A 23,819-nucleotide genomic window follows, 5' to 3' on the forward strand; every position below is an offset into this window, starting at 1 on the left:
TCAATATCATCATCACTCCATTACTATCCATAGACTTAATTTTTTTTCAATGTTGTCATTAATGTAACTATGACTGCCAGAAAACTTCTTGTATTCGTTATTATCTATCAGAACTTGAAAGACACAATAACAGTTTCACTTGGTCTCACGTACAGAAAAGAAAGCAAAGTGTTAAACAAATTGGATGAGAGGAAAAAAGAGATGTTGTAAGACAGGTAGACACACCGTTCAAAGTCGTCTGGATAGTCATATATCCTGTCTCGGTTGAAAAAAGATGAGAAATACAAAGGTTGAGGAAAAGTGACTCCAATGCCATAGACAACCCTGGATAATAGGCAGAAAAGGTGAGATCAATTCAAATTTATTAATAAATTAGACTGAAAGAAACTTCTAACTCCTTTGCAGTTGAAACTAGCTGAAAGGAAAAGCAACCAGAAATCAACACTTTTTTCCCACTTTGCACTGGATCCTGCTTTTAGCATAAAGAATATAACAAGACTTACCCAGTCCAGATTTTGTTTCCATGCAATTGTCCATTAAAGTAAGAGTAAGACTGTGCCTCAACTTCTCGCAACCCCTGAACCTCATCTAGGTCAAGACTGGCATACCTAACCAAACAGCAATAGCCTTTGTGTCAATATATTTGAAAATAGCTTCATAACCAAATTAATAGTTGGAAAGTTGTTAGCAGAAAAACAGTCCGACATATATATTCACATTCAAACTATAGGGGGAAGGAATACATCAGACACATGTATGCTCTACTTATATATTAACAGATAAATTAGTGTGTGTGTGCATGCATGCAGGCATAGCTAAGGGGAGGAATAGGAGGTGCCCTATCTTATTTATGAGTTAAACCACACATGGATCATAAGGTTTATTAACCTATAAATAGTCTAAGATGAGCATACATCAAAGTTCATAAAATTAAACATGAAGATCAATATTCCAAAGAAATGAAGAAAAGTTCTTCAAAATTGGAAGCATGTCTTCTGAATTATTACCATCGATACCTTTCTTTCACTTTCCCTGGAAAGTAACCCAAACAATTGGCACTAAAAAAATTCCTAAATTAAGATGACAAAATGAGGTCTAGACAGCTACATAAATTACAAAGCAACTTTAGTGAATAAAAGAGATGAGTTCCACTTATTACGTTGGCAAAATAACTTCCACCAAATGGCCCTTTCTTTGCAGCCCCCGGGATAAGCCAGTTATGTACTTATGTATGGTGCCAAAGGCCCCACTGAGACCAATTGTTCCATTTCAGTACATATGTGAATGATGTGAAAACCTTTCCTGTATTAATGACAAATAAGATTTATTTCAGAAAAGGAAAAGAAAAAATATGTAACTTTTTTAAAACAATTTCAAAAAAATTTAGGATAAACAAATTAAATACATAGATAACAAAAAAAGAAAGAATTATGACTGGAAAACCACAAATGAAGTTCTTCAAGAGAATGCAGAACCCTCAGTTATCAATTAAGATTTTGTTAGTAAGAAAAGTTGGTGGCTTTAGTTCAAATGACGCCTTCAGTATTTACATAGTGATACAGTAGCTTGGATTTTCTATCAAAAGAATTATTTTTGATGCAGTTCGAGATATTAAACCAGAGAAACCAAAAGAACCAATTAATAATCCACGTTCCATAAAACAGAAAGAGAAAAGAGGTCCTGGAGTTTTCCACTGTACCATAGTATGGTTATAAAACTGCCTGTCATAACGTCTCCCCGAAATCCGTTAGACTTAAAAATTTTGTTTTTGGGGAAAGCGATGAAATATGATTTGGAAAACGATTTGATTTGGAGTCGCCACCAACCTTTAAGTAAGGTAGGTTGGAAAACTTAAACGATAAAAAATAGTCTGCGTTTTACAAAATATTCATTTTTAAGAGTCCGAGAGTCGATTACGTGTGGGGAAGGGTGAGCACCCCCACAACACACAAATTTTTGTACCTAAACGATTATGCAGATATTGGGAATTAAAAAATCGAAAATATATTTAAATTACGATCCTTTTATTCATTCGAATTTATTTAAAAAGTGTGAACAATCTTCAGGACCGCACTTCCTTTGTAGTAGGAGATTTTCCCATAGATTCCCCTTACTAAAATGTTATTTCGAAAATTTCGCCAAGATAAAATAAAGTACAATGAAAAACACAAAATAAAATGAAAAAACGATGAAAAATACTTGAAATAAATAAACATGGAACACATAAAATTATCGAATATAAAACAACATTTATGAGAAAAATCCTCGTAAAGACACCTTCCCTTATAGTTGAGAGATGAGCTCGTAAATTTCCCTCATATTAAAATTTCTTTTTATTTTTCTAATATTAAAACAATGATGATTAAAGAAACAAGGTTAAAGTAATAATACAAAATATGCAAATAAATCAAGGACCAATTTAGCACTAACCACAACTTGAAAGACTAAATAGTAAATACCAATAAACCAGAGCCAATATCACATAAATTAAAACATACAGGTACTGGTAACTAAAATAATCATAAATAATATTAAGGATTAAAATAAAATAAAATAGAAACACAAAGGTGCAAATAATAATTAACCCTAAATATATTTATTAAATAGTGACTAAAACAAAAGAATCAGAAAACATAAGAACAAATTCGAATATTAACAAATATTGCATAACAAATATACTAGTGACTTAAATGTAAACGATGCAAAATAGAAGCTTAAAATGAAATAACACAGAAATTCATTATTACAAATGAGAAAGGATTGAAACTGTAATTTACCCCCAAACTTTAAAAACACGCATGTGATGTTACAAAATAACAAGGACTAATGTTGCTATTAGACCTTAACCCAAAACACGCTAAACCCCGGTGTCATTCGACATCTAGGATATAACCTCTTTTTAGGGTTATTTTTTAAAAACCTATCTCATTTCTTTTCCTCCCCCTTTCAGTCGTTCCCTATTTTTTTCCCTTCTCTATTCCTTCTTTCTCTCAAGAGAAAAAGAAAACATTCTTGCCACCACCGATGAAAGTCAAACCGTGACTCCGGCCACAACATCTCGGTGGCCATGGGGAGCACAACTCGTCGAGAACCCCCTTTCACTCTTCTCCTCTCTTTCACCTCACTATCTCCTTAAAAAACCTAAAACTTGAACCCTAAAACCATATCTAAAAAAAGAAGGGACTTTTACCTTCAGAGATAGGTTCCTCGGTCCGATGAAAACTACGATGGACGATTGGGGTAAGGGTTCTTAGTCTATCTCTTTTATTAATTGTTTTCGGTTTTTGTTCGAATGCCTTCTGAAAATCATCTCTATTTTTTCATCCCTCACCGAATGGTTCCCCTTGTTTTTCTTTTTTTCCGTTTCGATTTTTTCTCTAGGTTTCTCTCTCACCAATTGCCTCATCGGTTCTTTCTCTCCCCTCAATCCCAAATTGTTTCTCTTTTCCTGTCTTCTCTTCTTTTATCTTCCCCATTCTATGATAGTTTGTTGTTGATGGATATGAGTGCTCTGATAGGGTAATAATATCCTAGACTTAGGATAAGATTTGGGATTTATTTTTCTGATTTTCTCTATTTTTTCACTGTTTGATGGGCTTTCGGTCACTGTAGGTACGGATGTCTGATGACGACGGCAATGGGACATCACGGCTTAAGTTGCTCGATGGCTAGGAAGTGGAAGACCAAGTGGCGGCGACGGCTGAGCTAATGTTAGGGGATTAGGGTAGAAACCCTAATCTACTTAGGGTTTATCAAACACGTCAGATCGGATAGGTTCGGGTCTGGGTTTGAGTCTGGATTCGGGTCGTTGGACTTGAGTCTCTGGACTAAATCTGTTGGCTTCTCGTTTGGGCCTCAATCGTTTGGGCCTCGGGTTGAGGACTGCTGATTGGGTTTGAATTTGTTGAGTTGGATCATTGTTGGTGGGCCTACAAAATAAGTGTAACACATGTAAATAAAATAATAATAATAATATTTTTGTAGACTCAGACAAAAACGGGTCTCTACAGCTGCCCCTCTTTGCTCATTCTTGTGTTAACAAGAATATGACAAAGACGAAAAAGACAACCAACTTTTGTTCGATTATCTTTTCTTGGTTTAAAGATTTGATGTGTTTGGTTGGTGGGGATGACACTGCTCATACGTGATGAAGAGGTTTGGTCATCGAAGGGTGACACGGCTCCTACGTGATAAGGAGATCTGGTCGGTGGATGACACGGATCATACGTGATGAAGAGTTCTGGTCATCTTTAGGAAGGGCGATAACACGGTTCATACGCGATGAGTACGACTGGTTATCTAGGGGTGACACGGCTACTACGTGATGAGGAGATCTGGTCGGGGGATGATACGGTTCTTACGTGTTGAGGATGATAGACCATCTTTAGGGACGATAACACAGTTCCTACTTGATGAGGAGTGCAGGTTATCTAAGGTTGATGTGGCTCCTACGTGATAAGGAAGTCTGGAAAGGGGATGACACGGTTCCTGCAGGTCATCTTTAGGGAGGGTGATAACACGGTTCCTACATGATGACAACGGCTGGTTATCAGGGGTAACACGGATCCTACGAGATGAGGAGGTTTGGTCAGGGATGACACGGTCCCTACGTGATGAGGATAGCTGGTCATCTTTAGGGATAATGGTTTCAAGGGAAACCGACTCAAAGATGATGTTTCAAAAGAAATATACTCAAAGACTTTTGTTTCAAGAGAAACAAAATCAAAGATTTTTGTTTCAAGAGAAACAGACTCAAAGATTTTCCTTCAAAAGAAACTGTCTCAAAAGAGACAAAATTTTGTTTCCAAAGAAACATACTCAAAGATTTTTCTTCAAAAGAAACTGTCTCAAGAGACAAAATTTTGTTTCCAAAGAAACAGACTCAAATATTTTTTTTCAAAAGAATTTGTCTCGAGAGAGACAAAACTTTGTTTCCAAAGAAACAAACTCAAAGATTTTTTTCTCAAAAGAAATTGTCTCAAGAGAGACAAAATTTTGTTTCCAAATAAACAAACTTAAAGATTTTTTTCAAAAGAAATTGTCTCAATAGAGACAAAAATTTATTTCCAGAGAAACAGACTCAAAGTGTTTTTCTAAAACAAATTATCTCGAGAGACCAAATTTGTTTCAAGAGAAGCAACTCAAAGGATATTGATAATTTGCTTGTTCCTGCTGGTGAAGGAAATGCCTTCAGAATATATGATCGTTCGCATCAAGATGTTGAATCCCCAAAGAAGCCCTAACATTCGATGTTGAATCCCCAAAGATGCCCCATCATTCATCGTTTCTTGCTTTAATACTGATTTTAAGCATGAGCTTTGTGTCTAAGAACCACATGTCAACTACCAAGATCCACTCCAGAGAGATTGTTTTGTTTGAAAAACATTTTTTTCTTCTTTTACTTTCAAAAGTTTAAAAATATCAATTAGAAAAGTTTTGAAAAATGTTTAATCAAATATTTTGAAAATATTACCCCTTTGTAGGTTTCACAATTGAGGTAAATCCTAAAAAAAGAGTTCATTGGATATCAAAGAATTAATTACATTTTTAATCCTTCAATAAATCATAGCTATTTGACAAGTGTCAAGATCAATGCTATCTTTGAGAAATGGTAAAGTAAGGATGGGATAAAAATGTCTCAAGTTATTGTTTTTGGTCAATGGTTTGGTATTCTCATTTATTTGTTGTTTACTGATATGATGGAGTAGCTTAAGTATTTATTTATTGGAAGTGTTCTTCGTCTCCCAGCTCTCATGTTCTCATTCATGTTGTGCGATGCCTTATCAAGGGATTTGTGCGATCGCCTCTTATGCAATAGTTGCACAGTCTTCATTTTCCACCAGATTGTACTCTTGCAAACCTCGACCTGAGACTAGTTGCATCCTTTCCCCATCAAATTTTTTCACAAAAATTGGCATCCCAAGCCCAAGCTTCGATCTTGAGCTTCGGAGAGATATTCTTTGAATTCCAAGATACTTCCGGAGAACTTATCTTGTTTGAAAATGTTTTTCTTCCTTTAGATTTTTAAAATTTTGAAAATATCAAAAGAGTTCTGAAAAAATATTGCCTCCTTCTAAGTTTCACAATTGAAACAAATCATAAACAAAAGTTCATTGGATACCAAAAGAATCAAATGCTCTTTTAATCTTTGATAACTGCAAATCTTTGACAAATATCAAGATCGAAAGGTTGGTTTTGAGGTTAGCTACCTAAACACTAAGGTTTGTTTCATAGATTCGGTCACCTTGAAGATCATGGCATGCCCCTGTTTCTTGGTTTGGCATTTTGATCGAATGCAGACAAAATGTCACAACTAGCATAGTCAATTGCTAGACTCTTTAGAACACTTTTGTTTCAGTTCTCTGAAATATTCCATTTGTTCAAGCTTGTAGACTCCTCTAGTCAAGGTAGTACATAAATATCGGTCTAAAAATGAGATTTCTGAGTGATCATGTGAGTTTGACTATAACAGGTGTTCCTCAACTCCCTTAGTCTATATTCACCGAAACTCTTTATTTATTAAATTTGATTTAATTTTCCAATGTTTGGCTAGTTGAATTCATCTTTATTGTACATATATTTTATAATGGCATTTATCATGCTAGCTGAAATATTCATGTCGTCGCAAAGTCTTCGACTTGACAACCATAATAGAGCATTCACCGGATTGCCAAGTACCCGATCAATGTCATGGTTTGAATGTAATCTATTCATAAAGCCAGGACTTTTGAGTTTCCTCTATAACCAATTGCTTTAGAGGAATAGTTCAGCTTTATTGTATATATATTATTATTTTTTTGGGTAAACAGATTCAATTTCTTAAGCTCGCTGAGGAGAACCTATTATAGCCATGTGTTTGTTGAAGGTTAAAAAAATCTCATCGTTAGAGTTCAATTTCCAAGCAATTGACCTAAACTATATTCATCTACTTGATCATTCCATCTAAGAAGATCATGATCATCATTAAACGTCATTAACAGAAGTAGAAACCAATTAGTTTTGCACATGTGCTAGTTTCCCCATTTTGTTCACTCCTAATACATACCTGAATGCCAAACCCTTTGATTAACTCTTCATGGGAAGAGAAAACTAGTTATGTCCCTGCAAGAGAAGGGAAAGTACTCAAATGTATTTTTAGCTTAAGATCAAGGGGTCCATGTTTTGCTAGGGTTCAATCTTGTCATTCTTCATATATTTACAACCTCAATTATTAAAACGCTTTTAATTAAAATGATATTCAAAGAATTTCAAGATTGAAATTTGTTCATTGTTCATTTCCTAAGAAGGAAGCATTTTATTGAAATGTTCGAACGTCAAGCGACTTACAAACATTTAAACATTTCAAACAAGATGACATGCATGAGAATGCAACAAAAACTCCTGATGGATGCCGTAGTCGACTCCCGATCAAAATGCCCCCATCACACATTGATCGCCAATGCCCCTGAATCGGTCAGATCTTGGACCTTGCGTTTCAATGCCCCGTAGTTCTTAGTGGTGTGCCCTGAGCTCCCAATATGATAGCTGCATATGGAGTTAATATCATGGCCTTCAGGATATGAGGCTTCTCTTGGTTTAGATTGAACTGGAGTCACAAGGTTCTTCTCAACTAGCGTTGGAAGCAATTCCTCATATATCATTGGAATTGGATTGATGCGAGGCCTCACATTATTTATTATGGTAGGAAGCTTCATGTTCAAGTGAACATATTGTACTCAATGTCTTCAGGTTCTATTGGTAGAAGAAAATGTCAGTTTGACATCTAAGAAGACAATTGTGTGATTTTATTAGCTCAAGGAAAGGTATATGTATGACTTTTGTGTCTCAAAAAAATAAAAACAATGTTTCAAAGTCTCAAGGAAAGGTAATGTCAAAATTTGGTCTTTTGGTAGTGACCATGAATTATTTCAGGTAAATCGAGAGGTTTTATTTTTGGGTTTTAGACAGGATAAGAAAGGTCTAATCTTGTCATATGTCAAAAATCTATAATTCTTGAAGAATTAAGAAAATCTATAATTCATTTGAAATTTGAAGAACCCAAAATTAAACTTGTTCAATTATTCAACCTTAGAAGGTAGCATAAATTCAGTCATCAAAGATTAAAAGTATTTAAACAAATATTAAAGAAATAACAAAAATGAGTTCAAACAAAACAATGATCTTAGTGCAATTGGTAGATGCAATGACCCCATTTTTCTTCGATTATCCATGCCCCTGAATCCATCAGTTTCTGGATCTTGCGCTTCAGTGCCTTACATTTCTCACTGGAATGTCAGGAGCTTCCTATGTGGTTGTACATGAGATCAACATCGTAACACTCAGGATATGGGGATTCTTTTCTCAAATCATCTTGGAGGCTCAGTCCTATCACCAGCAAAATAACTTTCACCATATTGATTTCAGCTTCTTCTTTTACTTCGAATCTTGCTTCTATTCTCCATGTGGTGTCACGTGATCAGGATCACTTCCATCAAATCCTATATGAATTAATTCCATGTTTTTATGAATGATGCATGTGAAAATGCTTAAATGAATGCCATGCAGAATGCAAATGCAAAAGGCATCGATTTCAAAAAGTAATCATTTTTAGAAAGAGTTTCATTCGTCCAAAAGAGCTTTCATCTTTACAAGAGAGATCAATCTACGAATGTGATTCGACCCTTTTATTTAGCTCCATAATCTCAGTTATGATCCCAACAACTTTCTCTTCTTTCTAGAAATAACTCTGAATCCAAACGGTGAGTAGTTGAGCGCAGCCTCTGAATCGACTTCCCTCAAATATACGACAACTATTTAAGGATCAGAAGGTCTCTCCAAGATAGCCGGTGCAAGATTTATACCTCTCTCCAATCTGTCAAAGAAATATGCCACAGCAGCCTCCACGTGGAACAAAGTCTTTGGGAATATTAACAGACCATATATAGTCAGAGCAAAGGTGTCTAATCCATTATCTTCATCTATGTGTTCAAGTATCCCCTTCTTGAGACAACGCCACAGACAACATATTCTTTCTTGTGAAACTTCTCTTTGGTTGGTATATGTTAATTGAATTCAGAAATAAATATCATGTATTTATTTCATATTTAATCACACTTCAATAAAAAATACTAAATTAAGAATTTTAAGAGGATGGAATCAAAGATCACATTGGGTGGTTAAGATATTGTCCTTGGACAAAATCATATACCAATGTTTCGTAATTGAAGCTAATTTGATGATGATTAGATCACTTGATGTATTTGAAATTATATATATATATATATATATATATATATATATAATTGTTGAATCTAAATGTTTCAAACTCGAATTAAATATAAAAGTCAACAATATGGAACTCAAAGTGATCAAAATCTGATATGATCTGAACTCTAATGAAGTGACAAAATCTTGAATCTCAAAATCAAATGACTAAAACTCAAAAGGATCGAAATCATCCAAGTTGCTTTGGAAGCTAGGCCCGTTTGGACTATTATGGACAGTTTGGTTGTGCCGTAATGAATCCATCTTTAATAATAAATCCTTCACTGCAGATCAGATTTTCGATTTATCCATGCTAAGAGTTGGGTTCTGGGCAAAAAGTATTTGGCCGAGCGTTGTGGTGTCTGCTCAGGATTTCATCCGAGACCCCTCCACAATCAGGTTTTTGAATTTTGGCTAATTCCGTCTTGGATGGTCTTCTTCTCATTGGGGGGTTGGAGTTATCTTGACCCTATCTCTGCCCTGTTTTACGCTGGTATTCATCAGTCGTGGAAGTACGCTTATATTTTTCCTGTTTAGAGTGTGCAGTGGTTATTTATTTATCTAGAAAGGCTTGATGGTCCGGTTATAATTTGGTTTTATCAGAAAAATAGTTGTTGGTCTGGTCGAGATTCCTTGGCTGTATGCTTTGGATGGTGGTTCGTTGTGATAGCTTCCTATAGTCCTGAATCAGTGTACATTATTCGATTAATATGACTACTCGGGTACTCTTTTCCCCAAAAAAAAAAAAGATATTGATTTTCATTGGGATTCCTAGAGAATTGAAGGGAATTTGGCATAAATTTAGCTTGTTCCAATCATATGAGCCTATAGGAAGACTAAATTCTGAGCCCCAAAGCTTTTTAATATTGGTTGAATGCATTCGGACACATACACAATCTTGAGAAAAAAATGTTTTTCCCCAGTTTCCATTGCAATTGTCGATTGTTAAATTGTTTACCAGGACCGATAATGAATGCATGGAGTCTCTGATTTGCTTAATTCTCACTCATGGAAGATCCTCACTTAAAATACGCATCAATAAGAGATTTTGTTTCTAATTTGGTGCAAATTGGACAAAACAGCTTGTGTCTAATGACGTTATCCAAGAGTCTCGAATAAAGAGTCTCGAATATATACTATTCGAGACTCGACATTAATAAAATTGAATTTAAAATATTTTTTAACCAAAGCAAAATAATTTACGAGATGTAAGTGTCGAATTTGGTGAATTTGGTAGAAATTTTGTGGGGAATCTTTGTTTCGCTTGTGACTGTGAGTAGTGGATGAGACCAGTCAAAGTAAATACAAAATCAATATAAACAACACACGAAATATATATATATATATGTCTCACATGCAGGTAATCAATAAATTAAATTAAGAAAATGAAGAGACGAGGCATCTATTATCATGGGGTAGTTCATTTGGGATCTTTAATTTCTTAATAGTTGAAAACTTCAAATATATATATATGCACATGAATTTACGCGACGAAATTAAAAAAAAAAATTGTTGGAGAGTCCAAATTAGAGATAGGTATAGATCGGATTAGGTTAAATTTTTGGTCTATTTAAATCTGGCCTGAATATTATACCCTTCATTCATCACTCAACCCAATTAAAATTTAACAAGGTTTCACTTGACATGACTTTTAAGATAAGAACTTGCATCTAACTTGATATATATATATATATATATATATATATATATATATATATATATTATTTTGATTAGTAAAATAAGGACGTAATTAAAAAAACATAAAGTGATGGATATTACTATAATTATCCTTATATATATAAGAGATACTTATACTATTATTTAGATTGAAACTCTAATTTGACCTTATAAAAAATCTAACTTAAACCAAATTTGAATTTTTTTTTCTAGAAAAACAAACTCTATAAAATCAGGTTAGATCAGATCCAATCCAATATTCATCCCCAATCAAGATAAAATTATAAAGTTCAAAGTGTTCAAAATTAAAACTTTATGCTTATTATTGATAGAGTTTAAAATGTAATTATCCCATAGTCTTTGCCTTCCTCTTTTTTAGATACATTGATAGATACAATATAATTTTACTTAATTTATTTTTATTATTTATAATAATTAAATCCTTAATAAATACAATTTAAAATGCGTTGTCCCAAATCTCTATCAGCTCTTGTAGAATTCTTCTTGAAAATGACATTGACATAAGTGGACATCAATGATACGTAATTCCTAGACACACTGTCTCCTCTTGCCCTTTGTTTCTTCAGACCAGGCTCGGACCGTTGGATTGGGTTCTTCCTTGGTATGAAAACCCTTTTCCATCTCAATGATCGCTCTTCCACTCTGATGATTACTCGGTTAATCAACACATTTCTTTTATTTATGATGATCATGCAAAATACGACGATGCAAATGCAGATGCAAAAGTGATGATCCTCTTAAATGCAATGCAAAGAATGATGAAAAATGACACAAACAAAAGAAACAAAATCAGTTAGTGTGGGCAAAATAATCACTAAAATTAAAAGATGCTATTTAAAGATAAATATAACAGCTACCCAAACATGATATCTACCCGAGCATGCTTTTATTAGATAGCGATCCTACCCAAACATGCTTTCTACCCAAAACAATTATTTTCAATGAAATGATCCTAATAGCATGGTATCTAGTTTGCATGCTATTGTTTAACAAAATTTAAAGCAAAAGGAAAGGTTTAGAAACGCTCATCCTTTGTGTACACTTAATTTGGGTACCTACTGACGGACAGAGGTTCGGTATGACTATACCTAGGGCGACCGTTCTACGGTTCACTATATGCATGGTTTCGGCTCTAACAAGAAAAGGGTACCCGAATTGTCCTTGTTGGCGCCTTCTTAGGCTTCCAAACCCTCAATCCTGGCCCATTACAGACTCATACGAATCGAGTTCAATTCGATATGATACATTCCCTTATGTCCATGCGGAGAAACAATTTATCTCATGTAGACATAAGGTATATAAACCCCAAAGGTTACTTGCTAAAACCCATGCGGAGAAACAATTTATCGGTTTATCTCAACATAAACCACCCAAAATCGGGCTATGAAATAATTAAGAGCATTTACAACAGCTCAGTCTCATAATAGGTATGGTGAATTTCTTCAAGTTCATTTATAAATGAATTGCATAAACTCTGGGATAAGAAATCATTAAGAATAAGTATTCAACCTCAAAAATCAGTGAATTCAATAAGTCATTCTCACTAGAAACTCCCAAACTCTTGAATTTGAATTTATTAAGAGTTTTAATAAAAACTCATCCTCTCTAGCAATAAGTTCATCTAGTCCTCTGCAATTAGGATTACCCATTCAACACTAGGTTATGAACTTATTAAGAATATATATTCAACCAAAATTGGTAAATTCATCAAATCTTTCTCGATAAGACCACCCAAAGTTTGGGTTATGAATTTATTAAGAGCAATTAAGCTCATCATGTGCATGCACATTATTCGCCATAGGGATAGAAAATAGAAATGTACACTATGAGTCTTCTCATGACTTCGTTTGATCATATTGAACTTAGATAACTAAGTTGGGTATCCACTATGAATTCCTCAACCAATAGGCTTTAAACACGTCGCCTCAACGAATCAAGAACCAATTTCTGAATTTAATAGTAAGCAGATCAACTAGGTTCCTCTCTAATTTTAATCATCATTTTAAGACACCCCCGTATTTCTAACATTTTAAGATAGAAATAAATCCACAAGTGTATTGGATAATGTGTAAACAAATTCTATTGCACATTTACTAATTCATACTTGGATAAAGTTTATTATTAGTTTTAATCATAAAACTATGTTTTAACAAACTCAAATTTTGTTTACACATGATTATGTTCTCAAACAATTATGATATTCTTTTATATCTCATTTTAGTCATCGATTACTTTTTTCATTCAAAAGGAATTTCAATTTTCCCAACTCTTCATAAGAAGTGTTTAGGAAATAATGAATATTATGAGGAGTTTTTATTTTTTTTTTCCTAACAACAGTAACAATAGGAAAAATTGTCTCAAGTTTAAAATAAGAGATTGAAACCCAACTCCTGAAATAGATTATCTCTTTTCTTTTCTCTACTTAGGAAAATTACTCAAATAGATTTAATCGCTACAATTAATCTTTAGTAGCAGTAGTGTATATCATATTCTAATTCATGATATTCAACATATTAACTTTAAAAATATCATCATATATTTATTTATTATGACAAAATTTGGTATTCCACTCAACCAAATTAATCTCGACTCTTTTAACTTCTACACTAAGTTTAAAGAGTTCTTGACATGTCACAATATTTTATAAATTGGAATAGTGAGCATAGTAATGAGTAATGAACCATGTAGGTTTCTATGAAAGAGATGTAGAACTAATCCTATATATGCACTTTCATACTATCACACTACTTTTCAATAAATCATTTATGAATTTTTCTCTTTTTTAAGGCTTCTTAAAGAAATGTGCAAGTATACACAATCGAACAAGTAATACAGTGATGAGTGAGTATCGTATCCGCAGGGATTAGAGGAAATTTATAAGTTCAATCAAAGCAAAGAACTACTCTATCTAAGTATAGTTAGTGTGATGGTTTGTATCAATGAGAATGCTAAGGCAAAATGAAATGTATGTTGGTGGGGATGGAATGATAGTGTGATGTGGAAGAAAATGGAATGTCATGGCAAAATAGATTGTGTGTAGTGTAATCAAATGAGAATGTAAAGGCAAAACAAAATGTAAACAATGGATTTGAATAGAATGACTTGACAATCCTCACACAACAAGTTACTATGGAATGAATGATAGGAGTCACTTAGGAAACTCAAGTCTATCTTCTCATGATGGTCTTACTTCTATGTATTACTTACCCGACGGAGTTTACTAAAATGCCCTATGCTATCTCTAGTCAATGGACTCGATAGGTTGAGAATGCCATGGCTATATCTCTCGGCATTAATAGGTGCAGGGATCCTATTGGTTCAGAACAACATAATATGTCACGACAATACCACTCAGCGTCAGCACTAGCATCTAACCTCTCGACTGAGCACTACTGCTTTTAGTCGATTAAAATCCTAGCCTTATGTCTAAGGGTGGATTAGATATAGTTACTATCTAAAACACATTGCTTATGTTAATCCTCTTTAGTTTCTCTCAAACACTAAATATGAGCAACTTAGTTTCTCTCGGACACTAAGTATTTTTCCTAAGGAATGACTACTCTCATAGCTCCTAAAACCTTAAGTCATTAAGAATCATAAGTAAAACAAATAGAAGCATAAAAAGAAAACAAACCATCCATTAAAGAAAACTTAAGCATCCATAGTGAACTCCCACCAAATAAAGCTAGTTCGTGGTGGGGTTCGAATAATCCATGAAACAAATCATAAAATTCATTCGTTCCATACAACTCAAATATGAAGTGATAAAAACAACAAAGGGATGGAGGAAAAGCCTTCGACGCGCACTGTCGGAGCTCCCCTTGGCCACCACAAACCGCTTTAGCTCGCTAGCTCCTCTCGGATGCCTAGCTTGCCACTCTCTCGAACTTGTTAATGGAGGAACACCACGTAAAGATGAAGAGAAGGAAAAAGGTGGAACTTTTCTTCCAGCCGCCTCTCCTATCAAAAGTTTCAACACAAAATGTTTCAAAAATGAAATCTCCCAAATATAGTGACCTCATATCCTATTTATAGTGGGAAATAAACCTAGGGATTTGTGTCAAAATTTCCAAGATTAAATGCCACGAAACTCTCAATAAATGTGTAATCATGCATAACTTTAATATTGTTTTAATGCTTTTAATTACAATATTCCAACCATAAAATCATTAAGTATTCTATTAAATTATAGTATTTGATGTGATTTTTTGGTTATTTAAATTATTTTAAACAACAAATTTTAAAGTCATAACCGTTACAATTGATTTAAATAACCATAAAATCACTTCGAATGCTACAATTTAATAGCATACTTAATGAATTTTTTAATAAAAAAATTCAAAGTTTTTTCTTATCACCCAAAAATCATTATGCCTAAAACAAATAAATCAATTGTATTTTATAACATAAAAATGTTTTACTAGTTATTTTAAAAGTTTCGATTAATATAATCCACAATTTTAATTTCCACACTTTCAAAAAAAAAATCAATTATAAAACGTTTTAAATAGCCATTAAAAGCATGAAACTCATTAAACATAAAATAGAACACATTCAACCTATTAAATGCATGCTTTCAAAAACCATATGCTTCATCGTCTCTTATAGAAGCATTTAATAGCTAATATAGTAGGCGTACCGTTGAATTTATATACTTTTAATATATATTGAAAAACTATTAAACAAATATATAAACGCTCAAGCATTCATCTTTGAAAACCAAAGATTTATTTTGCCAACTATTTTTATTTTAAAAACATAAAAATCAACGGTTAGCAATAATAAGTTTATTGAGTTTATTGCTTTAAACGTCATAGAAATTAAAACTGAAACAATCCTTTTAATTTTCTTCCGTTTTACAATTTTAAAAAGAATAATTTCATTCTCATGAATCATTTCATTATCCCATTAAACATCACATAATATGTTCAATGGAAAATTTTCATTTGAAACGAATTATTCTTACCAATTATCTTCTACAGCCAGTTTGGAACCCCATAGTCTTAAAGATTGTAGCACCATAGAAATTCGATATACAATTTCCTTGTTCCATTTACAAATAACAAGTTTAACAGCAGCAACGAATTCACTTTTAAATTGTTGGAAAATAGACTTATGCAAAATGATGCGTTACCATTGACTGGAAATATTATAAAATAATTAAATAGAACGTTAACCGTTTCGTAGTAATCTACTGCCTTAGAAGCGAATTTACCCGATGTGTAATCACTACAATGACGAATGGCCCCCTGAAGTTAGCACGACTCTCCAAATTTCATACACTCGAAAGATGGATTGGACTCCGGCTGGACGGAGCTAGAACTAGATCTCAGCAGAGGCCGAATCTTTTTAACAGCTTTAAGTTATATATATAATTTTACCTTTATTATTTGTTTATTTCAAAAAATATAAATGATAACATCAAATATGCATAGTTCTATATTTATATGAAATAACAAATTAAAAATTAAATTAAAGTAAATAATAAAAAAATGATTTTAAAATGTGTAAAAGACATAATTATCACATAATCACAATAAAACACATCATTCTTTCAAATCTCGAAATGCATCCACGAGTGATGTTGTACTAAAACTCCTTACAATATCTCTTTCAATGTTGATAAGTATGCAACTCTAAAAAAATTCATCCTCCATTTTGTTGTGAAGTGTTGTCTTGATGATATTCATTGTAGAAAAAGCTCTTTCAGCACTTGTTGTAGAACTTGGGAGAGTCCATAGAAGTTTTACCGTTCAGAATATATATGGATAAGTGTTCACTTTCCTAGTATTCACTAACCACTGACTTAGGTCAGAGATTGTCAACAATTTTCTTAGAACTGAATTCCAAGATAACTCCACCTCATGATGACGCAATTTTGTTCATAAATCATTCTTTTCAACTTCTGTGAAATCCTCCGGATAAATTTATTCACACGATTGCAAACATCTTCAGCCTTAAAAAAATTGTCACTATCTCTTGGCTCCAAAGCACAACCAAGAGTTAATAACTCTATCGATTTCTCATTAAATATATTGTTTAACTCTTGTAGTTGAACGTCAACTATAGCATAAAAAATTCTACTCAGTAATGATGTTCAACTGTAAAATGATCTTGTTGGCGACAAGCGTGGCCTCCTCTTTCTCTATAAATAGAACTCATATCTGGGATATCTATGTTGCGACTTTCACAAAATGAGGTAACCTCCATAAAATGATTATTCCATCCATTATCTCTAAATTTCTGCAAAAGTATATTTGAACTCTCAACAAGATGTAGTGAATTCAAAATATCCTGAGATTTTCGTTGTAATGATTGAGAAAGTGAATCAGTGATTTCTAATATTTTCTTCATAAGATGTAAAATGAAGACAAAATCAAAGGAAGTCAAAGTCTCTAAAGTTGTCGCCGCTTCTCCACATTCAGAAGATGTACTTCTTTCATCAATGAATTTATATAGAACAACACAAGTGGCACTAAACATTTTTATCAAGATTGAAATTGATCTTAAGTAAGAACCCCATCGAGTATCACCTGCTCTCTACAAATTTCCTATTTGATTCTAACCAATTCCAGTTTCAAGTTGTTCTTTTTCAATCAAATGATTTATCTCATCAGAATAAGCATTTTTTTAGTTCATCGATGCGCTTATATGAGGCAAGAACAACATTGATAATAAATGATAACTTGGAAAAATTGATAAACAAGTATGACCTCTTTCGCTGCAGCTACTAGTGACAACTGTAATCGATGAGAAAAACAATGCACATAGTAAGCAAAATGACACTCATTGTTAACTAATGCTTGTAACCTATTCCACTTTCCCCGATGTTACTTGCACCGTCATAACCTTGGCATCGAATATTCTTTATGTCAAAGCAATAACGAAAAAGAACGTAAAATATCTCATCTTTTAAAGTCACTACTGAAGTATTAGGAACATGAATAATGCTAAAAAAATGTTCCTTTACTAGACCGAAATTATCAACATACCGTAAAATAATAGCCATTTATTTTTTTTTTCTTGATACATCCCCTACTTCATCAATAATAACACAAAATTTTTCTTCACCAATTTCTTCACGAGCTCTCTTAATTTTCTTTGCCAGAATATGTAAAATCTCCTTTTGTAGCTCAGGCGAAGTGTAAGAAGCATTTTTTGGAGCATTTTCTAATACAAACTTTTTCAACATCTTTATTATAAGAGGCTAATTGTTTCACGATTGCAAGAAAATTTCCTTGGTTAGATGAAGATTAACTCTCGTCATGACCTCTCATTGGTAGCCCTTGTAAAGCTAGCCAACGCAATACATCTATAGAGGTTTCAAGTCCAAGCCTCTTATTAGAAATTTGTAATGATGTTTGCTTATGCAACACTTGTGGCAGATGTCTAAACTGGTTAAGAAAATCATTCAATTCTTGCTCAGCAATTTTATGGGTGAATAAGGTTCTGAACCTACATGCATCTTAAAATAACAATTTTTTTCATTTACATTCTTCCAATTCGAAACTCATTCATAGTGAAGTCTTGTGTGATGGATAACTATCTAGTTTGTTAAAAAGAAAGCAAATAAAACAGAAGGCAACATCATTTACAAGAGAATATTCTAACCATGATGAAGTTTTTGTACTAGGAAGCTTAAAATCAGCGAGGGTGAGAAACATGTCCAGATTTTTTGAATTCAAAGAGTACTGGTTGATATGGACTCTCATCAAATATAAGCTCTTCGAATTGCATTTCTTTCTTGTTCAGAAGGATATTCCCATATTTGTTTGCGCTTACTGGGATCTCGCTCCAAGTAATTAGAGTTGATACTTGGTTTCTAATTTCTAGCTATCTTTAAAGGTCTATCTTCCGAAGGTGAAACATCAATAGGTGTACCAGTTGAAGTTTCTGTTGTTGTACTTGTATTTTTCGAAGTTTCCCCGCTTTTTCTCTTAAAAAACTCAATAATTGTTGATTTTTTCTCATGACAAGATGCATTTATATAAAATTAATTCACAAACATAAAAAAATCAAATTTAGTAATCACCATTCACCTTAACAATTATTAGATTAACTAAAGGAATACTAAAATTAAATATAAGATTCAATAATTCTATTTTAAAAATAATAAATATAATATTATTTAATTATGTACCTTTAAAAATTGAGTATCAAACAATGGAGAATCATATTAAAGCAATATTGGAGGAGCTTTAGTCGATGGGAGGGTGATTAACTCAAGGTTTTTCTATGAAATATTTTAATATTTTACTCTATTTATAAGCCTTTTGTCGGCTCCTACAATTATATTAGTATTAGGATAAAAAAAACATAAAATTGGAGCAAGGGCCGAGGCCCCCTTGGGCCCCAAGGGCCCTCCGTCTCTTGACTCTAGTGGTGCTGCTCTTCTCTCAACTCAAAACAACACTCTAAACACAGAGTGTTTCAAAGCAAATGTCATTTGCTTGGGTTGTCTTTAAAAAAAGAAAACTGTCCAAGCTAAATAGTGAGGAAAAAACGCCATTTCAAACGCAAGATTTATTGTATTAAAAATAGAATTAAATGTCATTATGAAATAGTTACATTTTTTTAGCATTAACCACATAAACAACAATAACAACCAAAACGGCAACCATACGTCGCCGTCAAGGTGATAGACGCCAACTCGCTATAGGGCGAACGGGAGTTCAAAAAATGAGCTCCTTTTCGCTTCCAAGCTCGACTCTTCCCTTTTCGTCTCGGTCTATGGATTCTCTTACGACTTGAAACGATGTCGTATGCTCCTGGTTTTTGAGCTCATGTCGAATGGTAATTTGCAAGACGCTTTACTTCGTCGAAAATGAATAAACTAGAAACAGTTGTTTTCAAAAGTTGTCGATATCACCAAGGGACTCGACTATCTCCATGGATTGGACCCTCCAATAATTCATGGAGATACTAAGCCTAGCAACGTTTTGTTGGATCAGAATTTCTCAGCCAATATTGCATATTTCGGATTAGCAAGGTTGAAATATGAGGAAATTAGACTAGAAATAGCTAGGGATTATGGATCTGTAGCTTAAACATATATAAAAAAGGGAAATTAGAACTTTGTCCCTAAATTACTTTAAAATTATAAAATGATTCATATTTAGTATTTTATCTAAAGTTCATAGGTTAAAATAAAAATTAAACCTTTTACCAATGTCTCACGTCATCAAACTAATGGAAGTCAACATTTTAGTGATTATGTCTTAATTAAAACAAAACAAAACAAAACTTACTACAAATTAAGTTTTTAATCGAGTTACCATACATTTAGAAAATTAAAACAAAACTGACCAACTATGTAGTTTACCCTAATTTTTAATAATTAGATGACTCAACAAAATATCACAATATATAATCGAGGAACCATTTATATATTTTGCCCTTTATTTTTTGGAGTCGCAAATAACCCACAACTAATATTTTAAGATATTTTCCATTCTATCAAAAATATATATCTTCTTCGAAATTTAACTTTTTTACAATCTCTATGAAAAGTTATTTAGTTTATTTAACGGAAGATAAATTTTGAAAAACAATTTTTATAAGATGAAATTTCATTTCTCGAGTTTTTAAAAATCATTTTAAAGTATTTGGATGATGTTATATAAATCATTTTATTAATAATTTTTTAAAAATTATTTATTATAAATATCAAATAAAATAAATAATATTATTTGCTAAAAATTAATATTATTATTTTCAAAATATTAGAACAATTTATTTAATATTATTTATGTTAATATCATTATTAAAATATTATTTCTATAATAAATAATATAATTTATTATATATTACTAAAATAAAAATATAATGTTATATATTATTATAATATAATTATTTTAGTAATTTGAGTTAAGTATAAAGTAGTATATATTCAAAGATAACTATCAACCATTTGACATAAAATATTATTATAACATTAAAATATATATATATATATATAATATTGTATTATTAAAATTATTAATAAATATATTTTAATAATTAATTCTTTTACTAAAATAGTATATTAATATTAAATACTTAGAATAATATTTTTTAAATATTTATGTTTTAAAGTGAAAAATTTTTAAAAAATAACTTATGAATAATTAGATCATAAGTATTTTTTAGAAAATACCAAATAAAAAGAAACTATGTTCATCAGGAAAATGAGTTATATTGAAAACATTATAAAATAAGATAAATATTTTCTTAAAAACTAATTAAGCCCAACCCGTCGCTCGTATTTGATAAGAACATACTATTCAATCTCCTTAATTATAATGTACTGCATTTTATTGACAAAATTAACTCACCACAAAAGAACATTTTTTTTAAAGGGAGAATTTTATTACTAACTAAAACGGAACGCTCAGAGCATCGTGGAGGATAAAGAGTGCACCGAGCAATGGCACAAGAGGATACAACGACACTTTATGAACTCAATATTAATCACCCTATGGCATAACACTGAATCCTTTGCTCTCATAGTACAGACCCAAAACATTAAAGAAACAGAAAGATAAGAACCCTAGAATCAATACATTTCAAAAACCTCTCCCTAGACAGAAGAAAAACGTATTGTCCGCTTGGCTAACTGATTACCCGTCGAGTTACTGTTTCTAAAAACTTGATTAACTGCAAACTTCTCTCGAGCTACTACAGCTATAACAGGGCGAAGAATCTGCACCCATTTGGAGGGAGTTGGGATTTCGCAACCAATTCACCACTGCAACACAGTCGCATTCTATAATGAACTTAATAGTCTTAAATCGTTCTGAACCTAAGAACATCTTAATAGCGTACTCTACAGCCAAAATTTTCGCCAGTACTGAAGATTTGCACCCAATTGGAACCGAGAAGGTTGATAACAAAGAACCGTTAATGTAGAATCCTGCCAATTCCTTCTCCTTCACCATCCAACCGCATTGCGCCATCCACATTAAATTTCAAGCCACCTCTCGGTGGTGGAGTCCATGCCGAAAGTTTTTTCTCTACCTTCTTAAGGAGAATGTCATCCGCAATAACTAGATATGCTGTCAGATTTTCCAAGCTAACAAGGGCGGTTGGAAACTTGGCCTTCAACTAGCAGGCAACTCGATATTTAATTAAAAAAACTAGTTGAAACACATCGATCTTCTTGCCACTGAAAACCACATTATTTCTATGTAACCAAATAGACCAAATTACCACGAAAGGAAGAAGGCTCAAGGTTGTTTTATGATGCAGGATCGAAGGTAGATATTCACACCAAACCTGCATAAAACTAATGGGATCACTTGGGAAAACAATTAAGACTCCCCACAAGGAAAGAAATGCTCCCCAGACTATCCAAGTTGTGTTACAAGAGAAGAAAAGATGTTCGACCAATTCTGAGAAATTCGAACAAAGTGGGCAAAGCGTATTTGATAGTGCAATCCCTCTCTTTGCAAGTTCAACCCTGACTGGAACTCTCTGCCAAAGCACCCTTCATACAAAGGTTTCCACTTCAGAAGGCGCAATTCTCAACCAAACAATCTTCTTCCAGTTGAACTCAACTTGCCCATTCTGATATTTTAAATGCGACGCTGATTTTATCGAATATAATCCGCCACTTGAACCAAACCATTTAACCTAGTCTGAATGTGACAACGAGCTCACAAATCTATTTAGCGTCCGGATTAACTCCTCCCATTGTAGCTTTTCCCAGTCAAAAATAGCTCTCCTAAGCAAAATATTCCAACTCCACCCCAAATTCAGATATTGAACCTTCTTTAGTAAGAGCCAATGCAAAAAATCTGAAAAATAATTCTTTTAGAGGACGATTGCGCAGCCACCTATCTTACCAAAACCTTATGGCGCTTCCATCTTCGACTTGAAGCTGAAATAACCCTTTCAAACTATTATTGTCTCCATTCCCAATGCAGGTGGATAAAATTCCATGCCAAATCCAAGAAACCCCATGCAACAGTGTAATTGGAAGAATGATAACAACATGGTTAAGATTGTATTTAGCGGTAATAATTTGTTTCCAATGACTCAAAGCATCATTGCAAAATCTCCAGCACAATTTTTCGAGGAAACCAAAGTTTTTCAGCTTAAGATACACTAACCCGAGACCTCTGAAATCCACCGGCTTGCATACTTCGTTCCAACTTAACCAATGGATAGTCTTCTTATTTAGCGAGACACCCCATAAGAACCTTGAAAAAATGTCATTCAGCTTTTGCAAACCGAAGCCGACATCCTGAATAAAGACAAAAAAATAAATATGGATGTTAGACAAAACTGACTTTATCAAAGCGATTCTACCTCCAAAACAAAGGGAGATTGATTTCCATCCTGCAAGCCGATTATCCACTTTCTCAATCATTGCCTCCCATATCAAATTGGAGTTTCGAATAGCCCCAAGAAAAAGGTCGAGGTAGCTCAACGCAAATTTTTCCAGCCGAGCAATTGATATTGTTTGCCCACCTTATAGCTTCGCTCTTATCTATATTCACACCATACACTTATTCAAATTCAATTCGAGGCCTAACGCTAATTCGAAAGTTCTTAGTTCCCTTTTTGCATTCTTTTCTTAGGTCTCCGAGGACACAAAAACATAATTAAGTCATCGGCATATTGGAGATGTGAAATCTCCACTATCGTTGAACCTTTACCGACTACACAACCCGAAAGTAAATCAGCTTTGACTGTTTTCGTAATCATCAAGTTTAACGTTTCGCCAACTAAATTTAAGAGTAGCGACGAGAGGGGACACCCTTGTCGAATACCTCTCGCTAACTTAAATCTTTCCGTTGGAGAGCCATTAACAAGAACAAAAATGGAAGTAGAAGAGATACATTCCAATATCCAACAACAACACCTCGAGCCAAAGTCCATCTGCTTCAAGACCCTCA

General features: G+C 33.2%; 1 pseudogene; it reads right to left on the reverse strand.

Moving 5' to 3' along the window:
* The window catches only part of LOC120195594, a 29,501-nt pseudogene extending 7,626 nt beyond the window's left edge, over nt 1–21,875 (reverse strand).
* Nucleotides 21,876–23,819: the final 1,944 nt, after the last annotated feature.

The sequence above is a fragment of the Hibiscus syriacus genome, unplaced genomic scaffold (genome assembly GCF_006381635.1).
Source record: "Hibiscus syriacus cultivar Baekdansim isolate YM2019G1 unplaced genomic scaffold, ASM638163v2 tig00117016_pilon, whole genome shotgun sequence".
NCBI classification, from domain to species: Eukaryota; Viridiplantae; Streptophyta; class Magnoliopsida; order Malvales; family Malvaceae; genus Hibiscus; species Hibiscus syriacus.